This window comes from Chiloscyllium plagiosum, unplaced genomic scaffold, assembly GCF_037043375.1.
Source record: "Chiloscyllium plagiosum isolate Xiang-an unplaced genomic scaffold, Cpla_swu_hap1 HiC_scaffold_31, whole genome shotgun sequence".
In the NCBI taxonomy this organism is placed as follows: domain Eukaryota; kingdom Metazoa; phylum Chordata; class Chondrichthyes; order Orectolobiformes; family Hemiscylliidae; genus Chiloscyllium; species Chiloscyllium plagiosum.
Window position 1 is genome coordinate 64,718,532 of NW_028270169.1, and position 20,246 is coordinate 64,738,777.

The 20,246-nt window shown below is 45.9% G+C and overlaps 1 long non-coding RNA gene across 2 annotated transcripts in view; it reads right to left on the reverse strand.

The window, feature by feature from the left end:
• Positions 1–20,246, reverse strand: part of LOC148141957 (uncharacterized) — a 51,826-nt gene that overhangs the window by 18,553 nt on the left and 13,027 nt on the right. Inside the window, exons 1-2 of one of the 2 annotated variants that reach the window (XR_015752251.1) lie at positions 14,396–14,523; positions 5,535–5,643 (exon numbers count right to left, since the gene is read on the reverse strand). This is a non-coding gene — a long non-coding RNA (uncharacterized LOC148141957). Of the gene's footprint in view, positions 1–5,534; positions 5,644–14,395; positions 14,524–20,246 lie in introns of those variants that run through there. The other variant, XR_015752252.1, reaches the window with a different exon arrangement.

Here is a 20,246-nt window from a genome sequence, read left to right on the forward strand (position 1 = left end):
AGTGAGTACAGGGGTAATGGGTGAATGAGACTGTGCAGGACAATGAGTATAGGGGTGATGGGTGAACGGGACAGTGTAGGTCAGTGAGTGCATGGGTAGTGGGTGAACGGGACAGTGTAGGTCAGTGACTATAGGGATGATGCATGAACGGGACTTTGCAGATCAGCGAGTACAGGGATGATAGGTGAACGGGACAGTGTAGGTCAGTCAGTACAGGGTTAATGGGTGAACGGGACAGTGTAGGTCAGTGAGTACAGGGGTGATGGGTGAATGAGACAGTGTAGGTCAGTGAGTACAGGGGTGATAGGTGAATGGGCGGCACGGTGGCACAGTGGTTAGCACTGCTGCCTCACAGTGCCAGAGACCCGGGTTCAATTCCCGCCTCAGGCGACTGACTGTGTGGAGTTTGCACGTTCTCCCCGTGTCTGCGTGGGTTTCGTCCGGGTGCTCCGGTTTCCTCCCACAATCCAAAGATGTGCAGGGTCAGGTGAATTGGCCATTCTAAATTGCCCGTAGTGTTAGGTAAGGGGTAAATGTAGGGGTATGGGTGGGTTTCGCTTCGGCGGGTCGGTGTGGACTTGTTGGGCCAAAGGGCCTGTTTCCACACTGTAATCTAATCTAATCTAATCTAATGGGACAGTGTAGGTCAGTGAGTACAGGGGTGATGGGTGAATGGGACAGTGTAGGTTAGTGAGTATAGGGATGATGGGTGAACATGACACTGTACTTCACTGAGTACAGGAGTAATAGGAGAAGGGGACTTTGTAGGTCAGTGAGCACAGGGGTGAATCGTGAATGGGACAATGTACTTCAGTGATTACCACTGTGTTTGGTGAACGGGACAGTGTATGTCATGAGTGCAAGCATGATGGATGCACACGATAGTGTAGGTCAGTGAGTCCAGGGGTGATGTTTGGATGGCACACTATTGGTCAGTGAGTACAGGGATGATATATAAACAGGGCAGTGTACTCATTGAGTACAGGTTTGATGGGTGAAGGGGACATTGTAAGAATTGAGCTGATGTATGAAAGGACACTGTAGGTTCACGAGTACAGGCTTGATGTGTGAACAGGAAATTGTATGTCAGTGAGTACAGTGGTGACAGGTGAATAGGACAATATATGTCAGTGAATGATGATTGAATTATCAGTGTAGGTCAGTGAGTACAGGGGGGATGTGAACAGGACAGTGTTGGGGATTAGGCTGACTGTGCTTGATTTCAGATTGACTGGATGTAAGGTTCTTTTTCAGACGTTTCATCACCATACTAAGTAACATCTTCAGTGAGCCTCCGAATGAAGCACTGGTGGTGAAGCCTGCTTTCTATTTATATGTTTGGGTGTCCTTGGGTTGGTGACATCATTTCCTGTGGTGATGTCATTTCCGGTTCTTTTTCTCCCACTGAGAAAACATCCCGATTATCCCTCTTTACATGCTCCCTCACTGTGCAATATTTGCTCCAGATGTTTCTCATGCTGCAGAACCAGATTCACTGAATACAGCCTCCAAATCTCACCCAGAATTGTCTTGAATAAGTCCTGCTGTCTTGTTGATTGTAACATTCCACATACAACTTCCAGGAAAATAATCAGTAACTTTCCAATAGAATGATATAAGAGGGTTGATACATCAGCTCGAAAATGTGTTTTTGTTCTTTTTTTAAAAATAAAGAAGATGCTTAAGGCAGATGTGTTGAATCGTCTACCAGAGCCATGAGAGTAAACAACTTGTGAGGAGTTGGGTTTTGTTTTTAAAAGTTGGAACAACAACTTTGACACAGCCTCAGTGGGTATGATCGAGCTTCCACACAACCTAGAAAAAGTGAAAGCTTTCCTTTTCCTCTCCCAGTACAGCCTGGGAGTCCTCTACTCCGGGAGTTGTATGTGAGCCAATGGCATGTTTATGGAATGTTGCATCTCCAGTGTAACTGTTGGACTATAACCTGTTGTTGTCTGATATTTAACTTTCTATGTGTGTGGTGCTGGAAAAGCACAGCCAGTTAGGTAGCATCTGAGAAGCAGGGGAATTGACATTTTGAACATAAGCCCTTCATCAGGAATGAGGCTTGTGGCACAAGGGGGCTGAGAAATTAGATTAGATTAGATTAGATTAGATTACTTACAGTGTGGAAACAGGCCCTTCGGCCCAACAAGTCCACACCGACCCGCCGAAGCGCAACCCACCCATACCCTTACGTTTACCCCTTACCTAACACTACGGGCAATTTAGTATGGCCAATTCATCAGACCTGCACATCTTTGGACTGTGGGAGGAAACCGGAGCACCCGGAGGAAACCCACGCAGACACGGGGAGAACGTGCAAACTCCACACAGTTAGTCGCCTGAGGCGGGAATTGAACCCGGGTCTCTGGCGCTGTGAGGCAGCAGTGCTAACCACTGTGCCACCGTGCCGCCCAAATTAATGGGAGGGGGGTGGGTCTGGGGAAAGGTAGCTGGGAACACGATAGGAAGATGAGGGTGGGGATGGTGATAGGAGGGTGGAGTGGATCAGTGGGAAGGAAGAATGATGGGTCAAGAGGGCAGTGGTGAGTTGGACGTTTGGATTTGTGATGAGGTAGGGAGAGGGGAAATGAGGAAACTGGTAAAATCCACATTGATTTCCCTCCTGCTCCTCCAAGGATATGCAAATCCTGGGCCTCCTCCACTGCCAAATCCTAAGAACCCTGGAGGGAGAATGCCTCATCCTGTGCCTTGGGACCCTCCAACCACACGGGATGAGTTAAGCTATTCCAATTCCTTCTGTATTTTGTTTTATTTTAACTAAAGTAGATAAATAAAGTATTTCAGTTTAAATCTGGCAGTTCGACAAATTTGGACCATGACATACTATATTTACCTTTAAAATAAGAAAACATCATGGTCTAGTCCACCTTCCGAATATTTTGAAAGATTTGGCCTGGTCCGTAACATAAGAATATAAGAAATATGATCAGGACTGGACCATTTTTCCCCTCAAGCCTAATCTGCTGTAGAGTTCAACTCCACTTTCCTGCCAACTCCTTATATCCCTCAACTCACCGCTATGTCAAACATCCACCCACCTCATCTGTAAATGGTTTCAGTAATCTGGTTTCCACAACTCTCTGGGTTAGAGAATTTCAGCCATTCACTACCTTCTGAGAGAAGAAAACATTTTGCATCTTAGTTTTAAATCATTGTCTCTTATTGTGTTCCTAGTTCGGGACTTAGCCCAGAAGTGGAAACACCTTCTCAATATCTACTTTGTCAAGTCCCTTCTATATCTTGTATTTTTTTAATACTAAGATCCCTCGATCGTTTCAACTACAATGAATAAACACTTAAACATTTTAGACGTTCTTGATAATTCAACAATCTCATCCCAGAAATCAGCCCATTGAATCAAACTAATTACTTGCTGCACCAGCATGCTAACATGTATCTTTTATTGTCTTGATTCCTGAAGAAGGGCTTATGCCCGAAACGTCGATTCTCCCGTTCCCTGGATGCTGCCTGACCTGCTGCGCTTTTCCAGCAACACATTTTCAGCTGGGGATAGGTGAAGACAGGTATAGGGTTCGACCTGGTTGGTCAATGGGAGGAATGAATCTGGTTGGTGTCAGGGAGCAGTGGAAAGGATGGGGAGGGGGCTAGGAAGGCAGTCAGGGGATGGGAAGGGAGTTTATTTGACATTGGAGAACTCAATGTTGAGTCCTCTGGGCTGTAGGCAGCCCAGGCAGAAGAGAAGGTGTTGTTTCTCCAATTTGCGCTGTGGTTTATTTTGGCAATGGAGGAGGCCAAACATGGTCACATCAGAAAAGGAGTGATAGTGGAAATTGAAATGGGTGGTGACTCGGAGGTCTGGTCAGCTCTTGCTGACCCGGCTGTGATGCTCGGTGAACCGTTCCCTAAGAATACGTTCAGTCTCCCTGATGTAGAGAAGACCATGATGCAGTAAACTAGGTTGAAAGGGAGGTAGGTAAACCTCTGTCTCACCTGGAAGAACTGTTTGGTGCCTTGGATGGAGGTGAGGGGGCTAGTGTACTGGCAGGTTTTGCATCTTTTCCGGTTGTAGGGAAAGGTACTTGGGAGTTTGGAAGAAGGGGTTTCATTGGGCAGAATGGCGCAAACCAAGGACTGTCAAAGGGAATGGTCTTTGTGGAAGGCAGAGAGGGGTGGGTAGGGGAAGATGTTCTTGGTGGTGGCGTAACCCACCCAGACCCATTCGCCTACATTTACCCCTTCACCTAACACTACGGGCAATTTAGCATGGCAAACCGGAGCACCCGGAGGAAACCCACGCAGACACGGGGAGAACGTGCAAACTCCACACAGTCAGTCGCCTGAGGCGGGAATTGAACCCGGGTCTCAGGCGCTGTGAGGCAGCAGTGCTAACCACTGTGCCACCGTGCTGCCCACAGTGTGGAGACTGATGGGGTGGTAGATGAGGACAAGGTGGGATTCTTTCTTTATTGTGCTGGGAGGAGGGTTTAGAGCAATGGAACGGGGAATTGAGGTGCTGCGGTGGATGGCTGTCTGGATGACTGAGGAGTGAAAAGCATGTTGTTCAAAATAGGCAGACATCTGGGATGCTTGTGAATGGAATGTCTTCTCGTCCAAGCAGATGTGGTGGAGGCAGAGGAATTGGGAGAATGGGATGGAGTTCTTGCAGGATACTGAGTGGGAGGAGGTGTAGGCCAGGTAGTTTGTTGTTGTGTAGTAAACATCAGTTTGGAGACTGTCGCCAGAGATGGAAATGGTGAGGTCACGAAAGGGGAGGGAGGGAGGTGTCCAAGATGGTCCTTGTGAATTTGAAGGTGGGGTGGAAGTTGTGGGTGATGTCAATGAACTGCTCCAATTCAGCCTGGGTACAGGACGCTGCACTGATGCAGTCATTGATGTAATGGTAGAAGAGTTGGGGCACAGTTCCTGTGTAGGTACTGAAGAGGGACTGTTCAATATAGCCGACAAAGAGGCAGGCATAGCTGGGACCCATCGGGGTGTCCATGGCCACCTCCTGGATTTGGAGGAAATGGGAGGAGTTAAAAGAAAAGTTATTGTGGGTGGGGACCAGGGCATTGGTGGAGGGGGAATGGATTGGTCTGATGGAGAGTGAGAAGCTGAGGGCCTGAGTACAGCATTATTGAGTTATGGACATGTATAAGAACTGCATGTCCATAGTGAAGATAAAGTGCTGGGGTTTGGGGAACTGGATGTTACTGAAGAGATGGAAGGTATGGTTGGTGTCGCGGATGAAGGTGGGAAGTGCCTGAACTAAGAGGGACAGGATGGTGACGAGATAGGATGAGATGAGATCGGTGGGGCAGAAGCATGCCGAGATGATAGGTTGGCTAGGGCAGTTGGTGCTTGTGGATCTTGGGGAGCAGGTAGATCTGGGAAGTGTAGAGCAAGGGGACTATGAGGTTGGAGGCAGTGGAGGGAGATCACCAGAGGCAGTGAGGGCACGGACAGTGCATTTCATTTTCGACTAATGGGTCGTGGTGTGGTCGCAGGCAAGGGGAGGTAGGATGTGGTGTTAGACAGTCTCTCACCTTCTTATTAAGTCCTTCTTTTTGCATCATTGCTGAGTGTTTTGAAATGTCTCTTTAACTGTCTTCTACTGTACATCTGCTGTCCTTCCTCAGGGTCTATTTTCACATCCTATTTTTGACAAGATTTAAGATAAAAAGTCCACAATTGAGATACTTGGTTATAATAAATTATTCAGAGGGAACTTTCATATGTGGCTGAACACATGATCAGCTGAGAGTGACTCTTTTCTCTCAGTTTCTCTCTCTTCTGTTCTATTTATGCCACATTACAGTGGGAATCCTCCAACATGACTCCTTTTCCCTCCATTGAGAGATAGATATCTCCTAACTCTTGTGGACAATCCCTTTACTTGTTACTGTCCCATCTCGCATGATTCTCACCTCACCCCTTCCCCTCCTTTCCAGAAGAATGATGGAGATTGCCTTGCCCTTACTTTTCACTGTGCTACTGTCTCCCTTCAAAGAGTTATCCTTTCCCACTTCTGCCACCTCCAGCAGGATACCAACATCAAATACGCCTTCCCCTTACATCAACTGTCAACATTTCACAGGAACCATTCCTTCTGTGAAATCCTTCATCACCCGAAAATGCCCTCGTAGCACCTTCCCATACAACTGCAGAAGCTGCAACACTTGCCCATTCACCCCCTCCCTCCTCACTGTCCAAGGCCACAACACAATATTCCAGGTGAAGCAGCATTTCACTTGCACTCTTTCAATCCAGCCCATTGTCATTTCTGCTCACAATGCAGTCTCCTTTTCATTTAGATTATGATTAGATTGCATTACAGTGTGGAAACAGACCCTTTCGGCCCAACAAGTCCACACCAACCTGCCGAAGCGCAACCCACCCATACCCCTTACCTAACACTACGGGGAATTTAGCATGGCCAATTCACCTGACCTGCACATCTTTGGACTGTGGGAGGAAACCGGAGCACCCGGAGGAAACCCACGCAGACACGGGGAGAACGTGCAAACTCCACACAGTCAGTCGCCTGAGGCGGGAATTGAACCCGGGTCTCTGGCGCTGTGAGGCAGCAGTGCTAACCACTGTGCCACCGTGCCGCCCACCTTGAGACCAAACAGAAACTGAAAGAGGAATACTTCCACTCTGTCTGTAGGAATAACCCTGACCTTCTCATTGCTTTCCATTTCAATAACTCTTGAAACTTTATTGCTGGAACAGCACAGCAGGTCAGGCAGCATCCAGGGAACAGGAGATTCGACGTTTCGGGCACAGGCCCTTCTTCAGGAATGAGCAGAGAGTGTTCAGCAGGAGAAGATAAAAGGTAGGGAGGAGGGACTTGGAGGAGGGGCGTTGGAAATGTGATAGGTGGAAAGAGGTCAAGGTGAGGGTGATAGGTCGGAGTAGGATGGAGGCGGAGAGGTCAAGAAGAAGACTGCAGGTCAGGAAGGCAGTGCCGGGCTGGAGGGATTCGGCTGAGACAAGGTGGGGGGAGGGGGGATGAAGAAACTGGTGAAGTCCAAGTTCATCCCCTGTGGTTGGAGGGTTCCCAGTCGGAAGATAAGACGCACCTCCTCCGACCGTCGCGTTGTTGTGGTTTGGCGGTGGATGAGTCCAATGACCTGCATATCCTCGGTGGAGTGGGAGGGGAAATGCTGTGCTACAGGGTGGTTGGGTTGGTTCGTCCGGGTGACCTTTACACCGCTGAGGCCAAACGCCAGCTCGCAGATACCTCCTCCTACCGTCCCCTTGACCATGACCCCACCCCCCACCACCAAACCATCATCTCCCAGACCATCCATAACCTCATCACCTCAGGGGACCTCCCATCCACCGCCTCCAACCTCATAGTCCCACAACCCCGCACCGCCCGTTTCTACCTCCTGCCCAAAATCCACAAACCTGACTGCTCCGGACGACCCATCGTCTCAGCCTGCTCCTGCCCAACCGAACTCATCTCGGCATACCTAGACACGGTCCTGTCCCCATTAGTCCAAGAACTCCCCACCTACGTTCGTGACACCACCCACGCCCTCCACCTCCTCCAGGATTTCCGCTTCCCCGGTCCCCAATGCCTCATCTTCACCATGGACATCCAGTCCCTGTACACCTCCATCCCCCATCACGAAGGACTCAAAGCACTCCGCTTCTCCCTTTCCCGCCGTACCACCCAGTACCCTTCCACCGACACCCTCCTTCGACTGACCGAACTGGTCCTCACCCTGAACAACTTTTCTTTCCAATCCTCCCATTTTCTCCAAACAAAAGGAGTAGCCATGGGCACCCGCATGGGCCCCAGCTATGCCTGCCTCTTCGTAGGGTATGTGGAACAATCCATCTTCCGCAACTACACTGGCCCCACCCCCCATCTTTTCCTTCGCTACATTGATGACTGTATCGGCGCTACCTCGTGCTCCCACAAGGAGGTTGAACAGTTCATCCACTACACTAACACCTTCCACCCCGACCTCAAATTCACCTGGACAGTCTCGGACTCCTCCCTCCCCTTCCTAGACCTTTCTGTTTCTATCTCAGGCGACCGAATCAACACGGACATCTACTACAAACCAACCGACTCCCACAGCTACCTGGACTACACCTCCTCCCATCCTGCCCCCTGTAAAAACGCCATCCCATTCTCCCAATTCCTTCGTCTCCGCCGCATCTGCTCCCAGGAGGACCAGTTCAAAATACGTACAACACAGATGGCCTCCTTCTTCAAGGACCGCAATTTCCCCCCCGACGTGGTCGACGGTGCCCTCCACCGCATCTCCTCCACTTCCCGCTCCTCCGCCCTTGAGCCCCGCCCCTCCAACCGCCACCAGGACAGAACCCCACTGGTCCTCACCTACCACCCCACCAATCTCCATGTACAGCGCATCATCCGCCGTCACTTCCGCCACCTCCAAACAGACCCCAGCACCAAGGATATATTTCCCTCCCCTCCCCTATCAGCTTTCCGTAGAGACCACTCCCTCCGCGACTCCCTTGTCAGATCCACACCCCCCACCGACCCAACCTCCACTCCCGGCACCTTCCCTTGCAACCGCAGGAGGTGCAACACTTGCGCCCACACCTCCCCCCTCACTTCTCTCCAAGGCCCCAAAGGAAACTTCCATATCCGCCACAGATTCACCTGCACCTCCACCCACATCATCTACTGCATCCGCTGCAGCCGGTGTAGCCTCCTCTATATTGGGGAGACAGGCCGCCTACTTGCGGAGCGATTCAGAGAGCACCTCTGGGCCACCAGGACGAACCAACCCAACCACCCTGTAGCACAGCATTTCAACTCCCCCTCCCACTCCACCGAGGATATGCAGGTCATTGGACTCATCCACCGCCAAACCACAACAACGCGACGGTCGGAGGAGGAGCGTCTTATCTTCCGACTGGGAACCCTCCAACCACAGGGGATGAACTTGGACTTCACCAGTTTCTTCATCCCCCCTCCCCCCACCTTGTCTCAGCCGAATCCCTCCAGCCCGGCACCGCCTTCCTGACCTGCAGTCTTCTTCTTGACCTCTCCGCCTCCATCCTACTCCGACCTATCACCCTCACCTTGACCTCTTTCCACCTATCACATTTCCAACGCCCCTCCTCCAAGTCCCTCCTCCCTACCTTTTATCTTCTCCTGCTGAACACTCTCTGCTCATTCCTGAAGAAGGGCCTGTGCCCGAAACGTCGAATCTCCTGTTCCCTGGATGCTGCCTGACCTGCTGTGCTGTTCCAGCAATAAAGTTTCAACTTTGATCTCCAGCATCTGCAGACCTCACTTTCTCCATTTCAATAACTCACCTTGCTTTGATGGTAACATTTCGGTCTTGGGCTGCTACAATGTTCCAATGAAGCACAACACAAGGTCGAATAACACTTCACTTTACACTTTGGTACTTTGCAGCCTCTAGGATGTAATGTTCAATTCCATAAATTCACAGCCTGACCCAATTATGACTGTTCTCCATTTTTCATACATTCATTCTCCTGGTCTCCTTTTGGCCTCGTCTTATTTGTGGCGAAATATGTGGTGCTAGAAAAGCACAGCAGGTCAGACAGCATCCAAGGAGCAGGAGAATTGAAGTTTCGGGCATAAGCCCTCCATCAGACATTCCTGATGAAGGGTTTATGCCAGAAACATTGACTCTCCTGCTCCTCGGATGCTGCCTGACCTGTTGTGCTTTTCGAGCATTAGAAATTTCGACTCTGACTCTCCAGCATCCACAGTCCCCACATTTTCCTTGTGTGTTGTTTATCTTGGACTCATTTGAGGGAATGCATTTCCATATTCATGCCTTAACTGACATCCACTTAACATCTATTTCACTTTCACCACAATTAAAAGCCCATTTGTCTTTTGCACAAGGCCTTTACATCCTCTTTTTTTTCCCTTAATTCTCCTTTATCTCTGACAAGGGATTAAAATGCTCATTTTCCAATTGTTTCCAGTTCTTGAAGAAACATCATCTAAACTTGAGATGTTAAGTCTCATTCTCTGACTCACAGATGCTGCAAAACTTGCGAAGTTTCTCCTGAAATGAATAGGGTACAAAAAATTCAATAAAAGGAAGAATTGTGGACATTGGAAATGTGAAACAAAAACAAAAATTGCTGGAGAAATTGCTCAGAACTTTGAAGAATGATCATTGGTCCAAAAAGATGAACTCTGCTTTGACTGATTAGATTAGATTAGATTAGATTAAATTACTTACAGTGTGGAAACAGGCCCGTCAGCCCAACAAGTCCACACCGACCTGCCGAAACGCAACCCACCCATTCCCCTACATTTACCCCTTTACCTAACACTACGGGCAATCTAGCATGACTGCATGAATATTGCCAGAACTGTTTTGCTTCAACAGCCATTTCTGCTTTTGTGCAAGTTTCAAAGATTGTGTCAAAGCTGCTCAAATGCCCTATCAACACAGAACACCAAATACCAGGATGTGCATGATAATGCAAGCTGCAGAAATTAATTGGGTCTGAAGCTACATAAGGCTGGCATCACTGACACTACAGAGCTCTTCATCATAGTCAGGGAGAGAAACAGAGGGAAACACACTCAATTTAAACACAGAAGACAGCATGCCTGGAGGGAAAACATTCAGATGAATGTAGTGGGCAGCACGGTGGCACAGTGGTTAGCACTGCTGCCTCACAACACAGACCCGGGTTCAATTCCCGCCTCAGGTGACTGACTGTGTGGAGTTTGCACGTTCTCCCCATGTCTGCGTGGGTTTCCTCCGGGTGCTCCGGTTTCCTCCCACAGTCCAAAGATGTGCAGGTCAGGTGAATTGGCCATGCTAAATTGCCCGTAGTGTTAAGTAAGGGGTAAATGTAGGGGTATGGGTGGGTTTCGCTTCGGCGGGTCGGTGTGGACTTGTTGGGCCAAAGGGCCTGTTTCCACACTGTAATCTAATCTAATCTAATCAAATCTAATCTTAAACGGTTTTGAGGAATATGACAAATTGAATGCGTGACATGATGGAGAGACCCTCAGAAGTATGAGAATATCAAGATGGAGATGTTATCACATCTTTCTGTTCTTGCAATATTGCTTCCAGTGACTCATGTACAAGGAGATCTAGATCTTTTTCAATGTTACAGCTACCCAATTGGCAAGGTCTATGTACGCGGGCCAGCCTGCCAATGCCATTCCCGGTATTGACTTCTGGCTGCAGAACATGCTGCCGTGCATGAATCTTGGAGGTCTGAGCAGAAGAACACAAAAGAAAGGGAGCATATGTCCCTTTATAGATCAACATCTTTCAACCAATCCCGTGTCAAATGGTAGGCTGCAGTTCTATTTTTCCCAGTCAAGTGCACAATGTCACATCTATCTGCATTGCTCTTGCCACATATTTGCCCATTCACTTCACTTGTCTCAATCATCTTGGGTCTTTTTTATATCGTCTTCACCACTCACAATCCTACATCGTTTGGTACTGTCAGCAGACTTGGAAATATTGTACCTGATTCCCTCAATCAAATGTTTGATATTTATTGTGAATAGCTGAGGTCCAATCACTGCAACACCCCATGATGCTTCCACTCAAAAAACAGATCATTTAATTCCTACACACTGTTTCCTGCCAGCTCTCCCATTCTAAAACCATGCCCATATATTAGCCCCAATTCCATAAGATTTGATTTTGCATATTAGGCTTGGACTTCATCAAAAATCCTCCTGAAAATCTAGGCACATAGTGTCCATTGCTTCTCCATAATTTATCTAACAGTCAGTTTCTAAAATATGAAGCTCATTTTATCAATTCATATTGACTTTGTCTGTGCCCATTACATTAATTTCCAATAATTTCTCGAAATCACCTATTTACTAACTTCACCATGTTCTCTTTGTTTCTCAGCAGACTTAGGCTTCTGTGGGGTATTGTTGGGATGATTTACTTTTGTTTTGATTTCTTCTGAGATGATAGAACTGAAATAGTTGCTTCATAGTTCTGCCATTTCCTTGTTCTCCATTCTCCATTCTTTGGTTTCAGAGTGTGAGGAAGCTGCATTTGGCTTCTCTTAGCTTTCACACTGGCATAATTTTAGAAGGGTTATTAACAACCCTTGTTAATATACTCTTCAAAACCCAGCAAGTCCTGTTTCAACCTTTCACAATCATACAATCACAGATGCATAGACTCTGTACTATTGGAAATACAGCATGATCTACATTAGTCCCACTTTCCTACATGAGGCCCGTAGCCAGGATGTTATGGCACAAATACTTTTTAATGGGTGTGAGGTTACCCGTGACAACAACATTCTTAGGAAGTGTATTCCAGATATCAGCACCCTCTGGGTGTAAAACAATTCTCAAATACTCTCTGAACCTCAAACCTTCACCTTACAAGTCTGTTCCTTTAGTCTTGGCCCTTTGAGTAAAAGAAACAGCTGCTGTCTATCCACCCTGTCCATGTCCCTCAAAATAGACAATAGACAATAGACAATAGGTGCAAGAGTAGGCCATTCAGCCCTTCGAGCCTGTACCGCCATTCAATATGATTATGGCTGATCATTCCTAATCAGTATCCTGTTCCTGCCTTATCTCCATAACCCTTGATTCCACCAACTTTGAGAGCTCTATCTAACTCTTTCTTAAATGAATCCAGAGACTGGGCCTCCACTGCCCTCTGGGGCAGAGCATTCCACACAGCCACCACTCTCTGGGTGAAGAAGTTTCTCCTGAGCTCTGTCCTAAATGGCCTACCCCGTATTTTTAAGCTGTGTCCTCTGGTGCGGCACTCACCCATCAGCGGAAACATGTTTCCTGCCTCCAGAGTGTCCAATCCTTTCATAATCTTAGATTTTTGCATCACGTACCCCCACTGCTGTTTCTGCATCAAAACAAGCAACCCGAGCTGATCCAGCCTCTCTCCATAGCTGATCTGCTCCATCCCAGGAACATCCTGGTGAATATCTTCTGCACTCCCTCCAATGCAATCACATCCTTCCTGTAATGTGGATCCCAAATGTCCTGTATAGTTCTTATAACCTACGACTCGATGAATAAAGACTAAGCCTGTGGCCCCCTATGTCTAATACCCAGTCCAGTCAGAGATCGGGTCGAGAAGCACCCTCTGAACTTCATAGTGTGCTGCTATTCATTCAGTAATCCCCTGTCTAATTCCTTCTCCCAAAGTGCCTCACTTCAGATTTGTCAGGTTTAAACCCATCTGCCAATGATTTGTCCTTCTGACCATTCCAACTATGTCTTCCTGAAACATACGACTTTCCTCCTCACTGCCAATTACTTGACCAACCATTATGTCAAAAGAAACTTATTTAATACACTACACCCACCCACTCCACATTCACATCTCCATCATTTATGAATTTCACAGATAATAAGGGCACACTGATCCTTGTGGTACACCATCAGACACTGGTCTCCAGTCACACAAACAACCTTCTACCATCACACCCTCTCTCCTGCCACGGAGATAATTTTGGATGTAACTTGCAAAGTTACCCTTGATACCATGAAAATTTATTTTCTTTTTCTGTTTCCCATGGAATTTGTCAAAGACATTGCTGAAAACCATATAAATGGCTTTTTTTTAAATTAGATTTGCTACAGTGTGGAAACAGGCCCTTCAGCCCAATAAGTCAAAGAGTAACCCACCCAAATTTCCCTCTGATTAATGCACCTAATATTATGGGCAACTTAGAATGGCTAAATCGCCTAACCTGCACATCTTTGGACGGTGGGAGGAAACCGGAGTGCCCGGAGGAAACCCACGCAGACATGGGGAGAATGTGCAAACTCCACACAGACTGCCGCCCGAGGCTGGAATCAAACTGGATCCCTGGCGCTGTGAGGCAGCCGTGCCTCCCACTGTGCTGCTTCTTCAGGGAAAGTAATTAGATATGACTTCAATCTGAGAAAAACTGCTGACTGTTTCTGATCAAACTTTGCCTCTCTAAATGGATGTCAATTCACTCCTTTCTTATTTTCTCAAATAGTTTCCTGAACACTGATCTCATAGTCACTAGTTTATACTTTCCTGGTCTGTCTCCTGCAAAGTAGAATGACATTTGCTGTTTAACTATCCTGTGGCCAGATTCTACTTAGAAAATTGCATCAGGCCCTTCCTCCCTTGTCTCCAACAAACCCGAGAAACAACTCATCTCGACCTCAGGATTTGTCCAATTTTAAAGCAACCAAAACCATCAATGCCTGCTCACATCTTATGTCCATCTACTCAAGAGCTTCACAGTCAATCTTCTCAAATTCTATATTTGCATCCCTCTTCTCCCAAGTAAAACAGATGCAAATCACACATGTAGCAATTTGTCAATGTTCTCCAGTTTCACACACAGATTGCCCCCTTCATTTCTAATGGGCTGTAATTGTTCCTTGGTTATTCTGCTCTGCTTGACTTACCTATGGAATATCTTCCCATTCTCCCTCATCTTGCCTGTTCGGACTTCTCCATGCTCCTGTACTAGACCCTCCCCTCTGTGTGAATTTTCCAAGTTTCACTGCGATCACTTCTCATTCTTTGAATCTCTGGAGAATACAAGCCGAATTTCCTCATCAGACAATCTTACAATCTGAGAGATTAATGTGAACGATGTCCATTGCACTTCCTGTGTGGTCAGTATATTCTTTCTTAAACTGTGGCACCAAAACAGTACATAAATACTTCAGGTACAGTCTACAGCTTCACCAACACTCTACACAACTAGTGCAGGAATTATTACTTCTATATTCCAATTCCCTTTAAATGAAAATCAACTTAACTTCTCCCTTGCCATTTGCAAATGTTCCTCCCAACTTCTTTCGGTTTAATTTTTTCTACTAAGTCACTGCGAATTCTTTAAATAAGCCCTGCTGAATAGCCAACTATATCTAGCCACTGGTTCTCTATTATCTGTGTCTAAATGAACCATCCTGAAACCATTCCAAAAAAGTTTTTAATTATGATTTTCCTTTCATAAATGCATTTTTTTTTCAATTTTGTTGTTCCTTTCTAAATATCCAACTATAACTCTTCGAAAAGAATCCAACAGATTCCCTACTGTGGATGACAAGTTAACTCATCTGTGGTTCTCTACTCTCCCTTTTCTTCCCTTTGTATATCATTGGATTAAATTTATTATTGGCTTCTTGTCTTTGCAGAATGTAATGGGAAATAACACAATGAGCCCAATGCAATCAGCATGTCTATTGCTGTTTCGTTTAAATTCCCAGTATTAAGGACACTGGTTTGCCAGGCTCATCAATGTTCAACCCAGCTATGTTTTCAAATACTACCTTGTCAAATGAATGCTTTTGATCTTTAGTTACACAAGTCCCATGGTCACTTGATATTTTGGGGAGATTTTCTGGATCTTCCTCCATGAAGACCGGCACAAAGTAACTGTTTTGCTTTCCTGTAATTTTCCTGTTCGCCACAATAAATTATCATGACTGCACACTGTTCCATATTTGACCTCACTTTTATTTTATTTTCAAATATCAATCAAAGTTTTTCAGTAGTTTTTATGTTTTTTGTTAGTTTGCATACTTATACTCTTTCCTTAACATTTCTTGGGCCTCCTTTGATGGGTTCTAAATTTCTCTGAATCCATGGCTTACTGCAATATCTGGTATTTCATTAAGCTGCTTCCTTTGTATTAATGCAATCTTGAACTTTTGTTAACCATCATGAGTCACCTTTCCTTTTGTTGTTTGTACATTGGAGGATATATGTATATTGTACACCTTACAGTGTTTCCATAAATAAAGGCTATTGCTTATCTTCCCTTTTATCTTTTTCATGTACTTTTCCATTTCACTGAAGCCATCTTCTTACTCGTATCTTCATGGCTTGCATGACTCAAGTTTATGATGGTAATTTCAATAAAAATCAAAAATTGTTTTGTATTCAGACATAATCTAAAATGCAATATTAGCACTACTCCTACATTCTCCTTTCCCACAAGGTTTTCAATTAACTCTTCTGATCGCATCATACTAATTCCTAAATAGCCTGATCTCTAGCTCAATGATCAACATAAAGCAAACTATCTCATAGACACTCATGAAATCCATTTTCCCCGGTATTAGCATTCACTTAGGTTAACACAGTTCAGAGCTGAAAATGTGCTGCTGGAAAAGCGCAGCAGGTCAGGCAGCATCCAGACACTTCCATATCCGCCACAAATTCACCTGCACCTCCACACACATCATCTATTGCATCCGCTGCACCCGATGTGGCCTCCTCTATATTGGGGAGACAGGCCGCCTACTTGCGGAGCGTTTCAGAGAATACCTCTGGGACACCCGGACCAACCAACCCAACCACCCTGTGGCTCAACACTTCAACTCCCCCTCCCACTCCACCAAGGACATGCAGGTCCTTGGACTCCTCCATCACCAGACCATGGCAACACGACGGTTGGAGGAAGAGCGCCTCACCTTCTGCCTGGAAACCCTCCAACCACAAGGGATGAACTCAGATTTCTCCAGTTTCCTCATTTCCCCTCCCCCCACCTTGTCTCAGTCAAATCCCTCGAACTCAGCACCGCCTTCCTAACCTGCAATCTTCTTCCTGGCCTCTCCGCCCCCACCCCACTCCGGCCTATCACCCTCACCTTGACCTCCCTCCACCTATCGCATTCCCAACACCCCTACCCCAAGTCCCTCATCCCTACCTTTTATCTTAGCCTGCTGGACACACTTTCCTCATTCCTGAAGAAGAGCTTATGCCCGAAACGTCGATTCTCCTGTTCCTTGGATGCTGCCTGACCTGCTGCACTTTTCCAGCAACACATTTTCAGCTCTGATCTCCAGCATGTGCAGTCCTCACTTTCTCCTCCTAACACAGTTCAGATACAGGTTGAATACGTCCATAGTTACTGCATACCCACAAACTTGTAGATCTAATTTTTTGTTTTAAAGTATGCCCAACATTTGTATTGCAGTTTTGATGGTGACATAAAAATCCCACCAATATTTGTTTCTCCTTGCTGTATCTTAGCTCCACATTACCAGATTCTGTAGATTCAGGCAAGATGTTTGGCGAGGTCCATTTCAACATTGAGATCATCTTGCCACATCTGATTTGTTCTCCTCAAATGTCATTGTGACATTTTTAACAGCCCTCCTGTTATTCTGATGTAGTAGAGAAGGACATCACTGCAGACAGCTGAGACTGCTCCAGCCTGGGCAGGAACCTTTACAGCAGGCTGGCAAAGGGTGGCTGCCATTGTACAGGATCTTCGTGAGATCTTGTTTCCTCACTGATGGACACATACTGTTGCTTTGGAAACATCTCAGAGATGGTTCCCTCAACTGATGTCTGCAATGAAACTGCTAACTTAAAAGGAAAGGATTATCAGTTTGATCCATCAAACAGCAGGAGTCAGCAACAGAAGCAAGTTACAGAGATAATGGAGGAATCTATTTCACTTCTTGAGCCTGGAAAGGAAGAAGTATATTCAGGCCTTCAGCCAAGTTACACCAGTATGGGGCCCCTGGACCCTGATATGCAATAACAGAAGGAGGCCAATCAGCCCCTCGAGCCGGTAATACTGGACCAAGTGTCAGCCTGGAGCACCAGTATCCTGTTACTCAGCAACAGAATCAGTCCATTCAGGCTCCTCAAGTCTGTAACACAGGAACTGGAAGAGGCTACAAAGTGATTGGAGACTGTTACACTGGAATAGGTGGAGGTCATTCAGCCCATTGAGCCTAATGCACAGGAACCGGACAAGGATACAAAGCTATTTGAGACTTTTACAGGAAAGGAGGAGGTAATTCAGGAGAAGATCGATAACTCCTTCAAACCCATTTTAGGGATGCAGTAGCAGGCTGTTCAGCAGCTAGAGTCTGTTACAGTGGAATATGAGACCTTCTGTCCCTCACTTGTTACACAGCACAGGAGGAAGACAAGCAGACCATGAGCCTCTTACTCAGGAACAGGAGTAGGACATTTCAGCCATCGAGTCTATAATGTAATAACACCAGGGGGACATTCTGCTCATCGAGTGTTTAAATCAAGAACAGAAAGTGTCCATTCAGCCACTGATGCCTCTTACATAACAATAGGAGCCTTGTGCCTGTTACACAAGAATTGAAAGGGAACATAGAGTTTTTAGAAAGGGAAGAACTTACAATAATATCTTCACTTGGGAATAAATAGTCGTGAACAAACTATTGGGATTGAAGGCAAATTGTTAGAATCTGTTATGAAGGTGTTAATTGCAGGAGATTTTCAAAGTCAAACCACAATCCATCAGAGTCAACATGATTTTATGAAGGATATGTCATGTTTGAATTATTTGTTCGACTTCTTTAAAGAGGGGACATGCAAGGTGGATAATGGGGATCCTGGAGATATAACACTTGTGGACTTCCAGAAAGCCATTGAATAAGGTGCAGCACAAACCAAAATCCATAACATAAGAGCACATGCTGTTTGGAGTAATTTATTAGCTTGGCTACAGGATTGATTAACTAAACACAATACATTGAGATGTTATATGAATATGTAGATTTCTGATTGTTAGCATTTGGTGTGCATAGAGTTTAGACATCAGGCCATAACTATTTGCAATCTGTAGTATTACTTTTTTGAGGGGATAGAAGATACTATAGTCAAATTTTCAGATGACACTAAAATAGACATAAAAAGTACATTGCAATGAAAATCTAAAAAAAATTACAGAAGGATATGAATAGCTTTGGTGAATGGGCCAACATTTGGCAGTGAAACCTGACATGGATACGTATGAGGTTATCCATTTTAGTCACAGGAATAGAAAGGCACCGGGTTATCTAAATTGTGAGAAATGCCAGAATACTTAAATGCAACAGGTTCTGGGTGCCCTGTGCACATCACAGAAAACCCGCATGCATGTACAGCAGGTCACGAGAAAGGCAAGTGCAATTTTAGGATTTATTTCTAAAAGAATAGAGTTTAAAGGTAGGGAAGTGTTGATGTAACTATGCAAGGCAATAGTGAGATTGCAACTGGTGTACTGGTGTACTGGTGTACTGGTGTACTGGTGTACAATTTTGCTGCCTGACCTGAGGAGGCATGCAGTTGCATTGGAGGCAGTTCAGAAGAAGTTCTCTAAATTGATTCCAGAGGTGAGGAGCTTGTCTTCTGAAGAGAGATTGAGCAGTTCAGGCCTGTACTGTCTTGAGTTTAGAAGAATGAGAGGAAACCTATTTGAGATCTGTAAGTTTCTAAAGGGATTCACAATGTAGATGTGGAATTCAATCTCCCAGATAAAGGAATCTTGAGAAAATGAAGATTTTTGGAATGTGATTGCACTGAATTTTGAATAAGTCTCTGGGCTGCATTGTCGACTGATGCTCTTTGTTCTTATTCAACCCTTTCAGCGTGCTACACAGAATGGGGCACCGCTAGTTATCAAACAGCAAGCAGGCACTCGCGATAAAACAGTTTTAATTGTTCGACAGAACTGTGGAGTTATACAGAGACTGGATCCTCAACTATTTATAATCTATATCAGTGATTTGGAGAAGTGGAACAAATGTGTTGAAACTATGTTTGATAGTGACACGAAGATGAAGAGGAAATTAAATTGTCAAGAGAAGGTGGAGAGTCCCCGAATGGACATAAATAAGTTAAAGTCATTGGATAATAGTTTAGCAGGTGGAATCTCACGTGACTGGATGTGAACCTGTCAATTCCTTTCAGGAAAAATGGAAGTCAGTATGTTACTGAAATGGAGAGAGATCACAGGACTTAGTGGTAGAGTCTGTACTTGGTGGTTCACTCTGACCCAGTCAGACATCAGAATTGGTTTGACAGTCTGCTCCCTAATGATCTCAAAGGCCCCATTGCTCTCAGTACAGATGAGATATTTTGATGTGTTTGATTGGCGATCGGGAGTGGTGTAGGGGGGCAGGTGTAATGAATCATTTATCAATGGGATGACCTTTATCCGAGATGCCATCCTTTCTTTGCATTAGGAGATGCAAGGGCAATGGGAATGGCTGCCTGCTTCTGAATGAAGAGACTGTGGCTGCTGCCAGGACAGTGGGTATTCACCAACATGATGTACTGTGCAGTGTCACACTGCAGCAATAATTGAGTGAGAGTTCCGTCAGTTTCTCTACCTCTCCCCATTGACATGGGGACTCTGTAGAGCCATCTATACCATCGGGAATCCCGCTATACTGGGAAAACAGCTCCCTGCTCATGGAGAGAACATTGTGGGCACCTCATCCACCATATTTCTCCTCCATCTACTGCATGGTGACATTGATGTTGGCA